Source organism: Ciconia boyciana, chromosome 5 (genome assembly GCF_034638445.1).
Source record: "Ciconia boyciana chromosome 5, ASM3463844v1, whole genome shotgun sequence".
In the NCBI taxonomy this organism is placed as follows: domain Eukaryota; kingdom Metazoa; phylum Chordata; class Aves; order Ciconiiformes; family Ciconiidae; genus Ciconia; species Ciconia boyciana.
This window is the reverse complement of record NC_132938.1, coordinates 81,321,266-81,327,265: the sequence shown is the minus strand read 5'-3', so window position 1 is coordinate 81,327,265 and position 6,000 is coordinate 81,321,266. Positions and strand designations below refer to the sequence as shown.

The 6,000-nt window shown below is 50.5% G+C and overlaps 1 protein-coding gene across 1 annotated transcript in view; it reads left to right on the top strand.

Moving 5' to 3' along the window:
* The first annotated feature begins 1,604 nt into the window (after positions 1-1,604).
* UGT8 (UDP glycosyltransferase 8) overlaps positions 1,605-6,000 on the top strand; it is a 47,673-nt gene continuing 43,277 nt past the window's right edge. Inside the window, exon 1 of the mRNA XM_072862286.1 lies at positions 1,605-1,757. The gene's annotated coding sequence lies outside the window, so the exon portion shown is untranslated. The remainder of the gene's footprint in view (positions 1,758-6,000) is intronic.

Below are 6,000 nucleotides of genomic sequence, written 5' to 3'. Positions count from 1 at the left end.
TATAATGGACATCACGAGAAGTTCTATGTCCCAAATAAATTGGATTAATTTGAATGAAAGTTTCATTTTCTTTGGCAAGCCATCTTTACTAGAATGGGGATCAATTTAAAGCTTATGTTCAGTTTTCTTATCATGCATTTCATTAACTTATCATTCAAATTTCATTAACTTTGTTTTGTCTGATGAAACTTGAACCTTCGCTTTTATTAAAGGAGTAACTTGATCTGTCAAATCAGAAAGACTGTCTGAAACTTCCTTTAAAGTTCATTACGAAAGCTTCAGTGAAAGAAGCATTTACCTTGGTGGGTCCATAAAACACTTTTGAACTTGTAACTTAAAGCAAGCAGGGGAAAAGCTTGGATTTTAAAAAGTGTGTGGCAAGCAGGAGCCAAATCTTGTTCTTTCAAAGAACTTTGTTGTCTGTCAGCTGTGAAACTACACTTTTATTATATAATAAGTAAATAACAAAAGAAAAAAAAAAACCCAAACCCACACACACCCAAACCACACACACGCAAAACTAATTGGAGAATTACTATTAGTATTTAAACTTTGTCAGGTGAGAGCTTGGAAGGTTACTGGTAGGTTTTCCCCAGGATGACAGGAGTGGTACATCCCTTTTAGTCAGCCTTCCCCAAGTAGGGACCAAAGCGGCAGGGAGCTGAGCCCCCTTTCCTGCAGAAGGAGAAAATAAAGGACTGTACGTTAGTCGAGTAGCCAGGATCAACGAGGCAACTGTGCTTAGCTCTAACGAAGGGGGGGAGGGAAGGCTTTGGAGTTTTTGAGCGCTTGGGTGTTCTGTTTTTAACCAAAGCCAGCTGGCAGTGAAAAAGGAGGACCGACATTCGGGTATGGCTCCGTCGAGATACCTCTCACGGTTACGACTAGGCGGAGACGAAGATCCCACAGGGGCGCCGGCTTGTGCCTCCTAAATCCTCCCCGCTTCGCAGCGCGCCCTTGCACGCGTGAGCGGCAGCGTGCTCGGCTGCCGGCGAGCATGAGAGGCGCCGGCGAAGCTCCGAGGAAAGAGACCGACGGCAGGGAGCACCCCGCCGGGGTCCGGCCTCCCTCCGCCTGCCGCCGCCGCGGGCGGGCCCGGCGGTGCCTCCCGCGGCCTCGCCGCCGCGCCCGGAGTGATTGGCGGAGGGCGGCCCCGGTCCCACCCGCCAGAGGCGGGCACAGGGGACCTGCCCCGCCGGGAGCTCCCCGCTGTCCTGCGAGCAGGGGCAGTGCATGGGGCGGGAGGGCGGCCGGGGACCCGGACGGCAGCTCTTCGCGCCGGCGAGGGGGAAGGGGTGAGGGGAGCCTTTCCTCGTCTAGCCGAGGGACGCGGTGGCAGCGTCTCCGCGGGGGTCGACGGCAGCGCCGGTGTATGCCTCCGGCGGGCGGTGGGGTGCCGGGGCGGCAGCGCGGCGGAGCGGAGCGGGGGCGGAGGAAAGTGATGAGAAGTTGAGGGAGGACGGAGCGAGGGTGCCCTCTCCTCTCCTCGGCCCGCGCCGCAGGGGCAGCCCAGCCCCGCAGCAGGTGCAGCAGAGCCTGGGCGGAGGGGACAGGCGGGCCCGGCGCTCCCGGCGCCGCAGCGGAGGGGCTCCGGCGGGAGCAGGGCCTCAGGCCGGGCCGGACGGAGCCGCGCAGCCCCTGCGCCCGCTCGACTGAGGGAAAAGAGCGGCAAGCGGAGCTCCGAGCAGCGGCTCGCTCCGGTATTCGGCTCGTTACCAGAGGCAGCGACGCGGAGAAACGGCCCTGAAGGGAGAGCGGTGAGGGAGCTCGGGAATACCCATGGGGGGCAGCGGGAGTGGGGTCGGGGAGGAGGGCGAGGCGGTCCCGGCTCCGGCGCCCCCCTCTGAGGCGGTGCCGCCGGCGGGGAGGTGGGCGAGGAGGAGGGAGGCTCTCGTTTCACCTTGCTGCTTTCTTCAGTTCCCCCCTCTCCTGCTTGCTTTCCTTCCTCCTTCCCTCCCTCCCCTAACGCAAGAGGAAGCCCTGGGCGCCTTGCATCACCCCGCGGCGGAGGGTCTGGAGGAGAGGGTGCGGTGGGGTGGGAGAGCGATGGCGGGGCGGGGTGGCGGGGGGGAGAGCCGGGGACTGACTAGAAAGAAGCCGCAGGGGAACGGGAGGCCGTGGCGATGCGGTGTCCCTGAGCAAGGGGAGCGGCGCGGAGGGGACGGTGTGACCTGGGCGGGGGGGAAGCGCCGTGTCCTTGCTGAGGGGCGTCATTTCTGGGCGAAAAAAGGGCACCCCCTCCCCGCCCTTACCCTGAGGTGAGCCTGGGCTGCTGCTGTGGGGAGAGGAGGGGTTTGGAGGCGGCAGGGAGCGCGACCGTCCCTAGGAGAGGGTTTCTGCGCTCCGGTGCACGGCACCTGTGTGGCACGGCCTCTCGGGGCGGGCGGCACTCGGGCGGTCACTCCGGCCGGCCGCCCTCCGCCTCAGGCGCCGCAGCGGGGAGAGGCGCCGGGTCGCCCCGCGCCAGCGCTGGAGGCCCGGCCGGGGCCGCGCCCGCAGGTGCCCGCGCTGCGCCTTGAGGAAGTTGAGCGCCGTGAGTCGTGTGAGGAGAAGGAGGAGGAGGAACGGGTCCGCAGCGCTGCCGACGCTGAGGCGAACACTTACTCGTGCCGTTCCTCAGCAGAGGGCTGGCACTTCGGGGAAGTTCGGGGGATGAAGCAAGCGGTGACAGTACGTGCCGGGAGCGGGGTGCCCCCGGCCGGCGGGACGTTGGCGGGGCCGCCGCCCGCGTTACCTGGGGATCGGCAGCCGGGGGGGTGCTCGGGCAGGCGCTGCCGCAGGCCCCGGCGGGGGGAGGCCGCTGTCCTTCGGGCACTGACTTTGGCTTAGTTCAGCCTGGCGTTTCGCTTTGCCCTTTCTACGTGAATTAGTTGGTGCGGTTACTGGGCCCTTGGTATCGCTTGTCGCCGACAGCCACGCCGAAGTTACATAAGTCGGGCAGCCACATTTGCTTGTGGATGCCTAGGAGATATTTTTATTACCTGGCTGCAAACTGGAAGACGTAATGTGAGGGACCTGTATGCGAGCGTTTGGCCTGGGACGAGTGTGCTGTGCTTTCCGTGAATGCTAACTGAGTTTCGATCAAAGCTGCCCTGCCTTTGAAGGAAGAACATTGCATAATTGCTGGTGTGCCTCCCCTGTGGGTTTAAAAAGGAGGAAAACGGTTAAGCGTAGACTTTTAAGGGAATATGTCAATAAAGTTGCAGTATTTAAACAGATATTAAATGGTAGCTTGGCTTTTATGACTCGTTTACCTACTCGTTTTAGTCCTGACTATGGAACAATAGGAAATTATTTTAAAAATACGCCGCCCGTTTTGCATGCTCATCGGAGTTGCCTGGGGATGAACAGCAGTGGGTAACTTTAAGAGTAGAGATCCTTGAAGGTCTCCCCCCCCGCCCCCCAAAGCAAACACCTTAAAAGTAGTAGTTTTGTTTTTCATGTTATGACAAGGGGACTTAGTTTTGGGAATAATTCACATAATAGCACTTGTTTCTAGACATTTATTCTAAAAATTGTTTTGGTTACGTTTCCTATCTGAAGCTGCCTGCCTGGTTTTCCAAGCACACAAGGTCACTTATATTTTAGCTGAGCTAGTTTTATAGCACGAACACAACATAGTATGCAATTAACCTTTACTTCACACTTCCTTGTTTTTGTTCTTTTGTTTTGATCATTGATCCAGGCTGAACACTGGATACTGCCGTGGCTCTTTCTTCAAAACTACTAACTAGTTTGTGCTAGAGTCTTATATTCTTTCAGATGGCTTTCACGGTATTGTGAAAATATTTGTAGAAATACAAGGAAATGAGTGCTTGGCCTGAAATGCTTGCATTTTATTTTTGACTTTTGCACAACATTTGCCATCAACCGAAGCTCTTTTGCAGGAAGCAAGAAAAGAAAATTACTTACTTTTTGTTGTATATGGCTATTAAGTATATAGACTCTAAGGTGAGAATCATGTTAGAGTACTTTGTAAACACCCCTTACGTTTTATATTCTTAGAGTGCTCTAAGAAGTTGGGTTGTTCTGAAGCAGGATTTGGATGGAGAAACCGATGGGACTACCCAGGGCTTGAGGAGAGGGCATCTGAGAGAATCCCCGTATCCTCATTCTGCGCAGCGTGGTGTCACCTGAGCTCTGTACAAGTCCTCTCCTTGCCTGTGCGAGTGGAGTGGAGGGCAGCTGACTCGCTAAGGAAGTAGTAACGAAGCAGTGGATTGATTTTATACACTGGTGGCAACTACAACTTAGTGAATGGCTACTAGCTGTTGTCGTTTGCTGGCAGTCATTGCAGCTACAGCTTGGGCTTGGCCTGTGATCAAGGCAGGGCTCTGTCATAACTCCAGACTGGTACCCTATGATAAATTAAGCTGTTTTAGTTATTGTTCAGAGAAACTGAAGGTAGTCAGAACTACCATGTTAAAGAAATTTTAATGCCATATTTATCATATCTAAAACACTTTAGAGGTTGTTACCCAAATCAACCCTTTGGAATGATAACTGTGTTAGTCGGTTCACTTGGAGGAACTGTCTTGGGTTAGTAAATGAATGCCAAGGGGTGCTGTGGATCATGACAACATGGTCTAAGTAGTTTGTAAAGAAAAGGTGAGATAATTCTCCCCTGTATATAATTTGCTACAGGTTGACTTGGTTGATTTCTAGCAATATGTTTTATTTCCAGGAATGGGAAAAAAAAAATCAAATTTATCAAAGTCTTCTCTGTGTTGTAGGTGTGTTACTACATGTGCAGACATTGGGTGAGAAGGTGCTGTGGTAAGCCTCATCATCCATAAAACAGTGCCACCGAGTGTAGCTTTGTGTATGGCCTTTTCTGTACCTGTTGAGACTTGTACAGAGGATGTGTTTTGCTGCAACGCTCCTCCTACCACTTAAAAAAAGTTTTGCAATTAATTATACTAATAACTGTAACACCAATACCTATCCTGACTTGGTTATTTTTCTAATTGACCTTCCTGAGCATTAACTACATTATTTCTGACTTTAACTGCTGAGCATTTTATTGCCCACACCTACTTTCCTTTGTGTTTTTCACTTTGGGTTCTTTAAAGTGCTTCTTTCCACATCCCTGTTTTAGTCAGGTTGCTTCCTTTAGAATAGTTCCAAGAATTCATCTCGGTTTACTCAATCTTGAGTCCCTTGTCAGTTAATTACTAGAAAAATCACACTACAGTATTAAAAGCTACTGAGACGTTTGTTGTAAGAGCATATTCGAGAGTATTCAAGAGATTCTTACTAAATGAAATACCTTTTCTGTCCAGATCCTAACTCTTGACAGAAATGCTTTTATTTCTGTTTCAGTATTACGGACTGATATTTAAGAAGATAATAGGATTGTGTTTGAGAAATGCCGATACATTAGAAGCAGTTAAAATCATTCACCTTCTTTTGTTGGCATTTTTATTCTTCAAAATACTTTCACTATGGATTTGTCTTGTTTGTTTGTTTTAGACAATATCTTTGGGCTGAAAACTGACATTCTGACACAGCTCAAACTGTTTGTGAATAAGCATTGTAGAGGGCTCTTCTTCCTGTTTTCCAGGAAGTAAAATACACTAGAACCATTTAATCTAATTCTCTGTCCTGATAGGTGTGGTGGTTTTTCCATTTTTTCCCCCAGGACAACTCTGCTTGGAGTGACTTTCCAAGACTTGTGACATAAGGTTTCTTGAACCCTTTGACAAAATATTTCTAGTGTTCTGTGACACTTGGGATGTATATATCTTAAATGCTCAGTGTGTGAGGTCCTGTTAATATTCCGTGTAAGGAAGAAGTCTTTAAATTGTTTGTAGCTTTGTAAAGAAAACCTCTTAGGAATTGATCACTATTTTTCATTGCAGGTCCATGAAAGTATTTTTCTTCGTAATGTTTTATTATCTAAAAGGAGAGCTGAAAATTCTTTTCTTTGCTGTTACATAATCACACCGTACTATTTTTGAATTATTTTTTATTTTGCTAATTACACGTAAGATTTTGTGC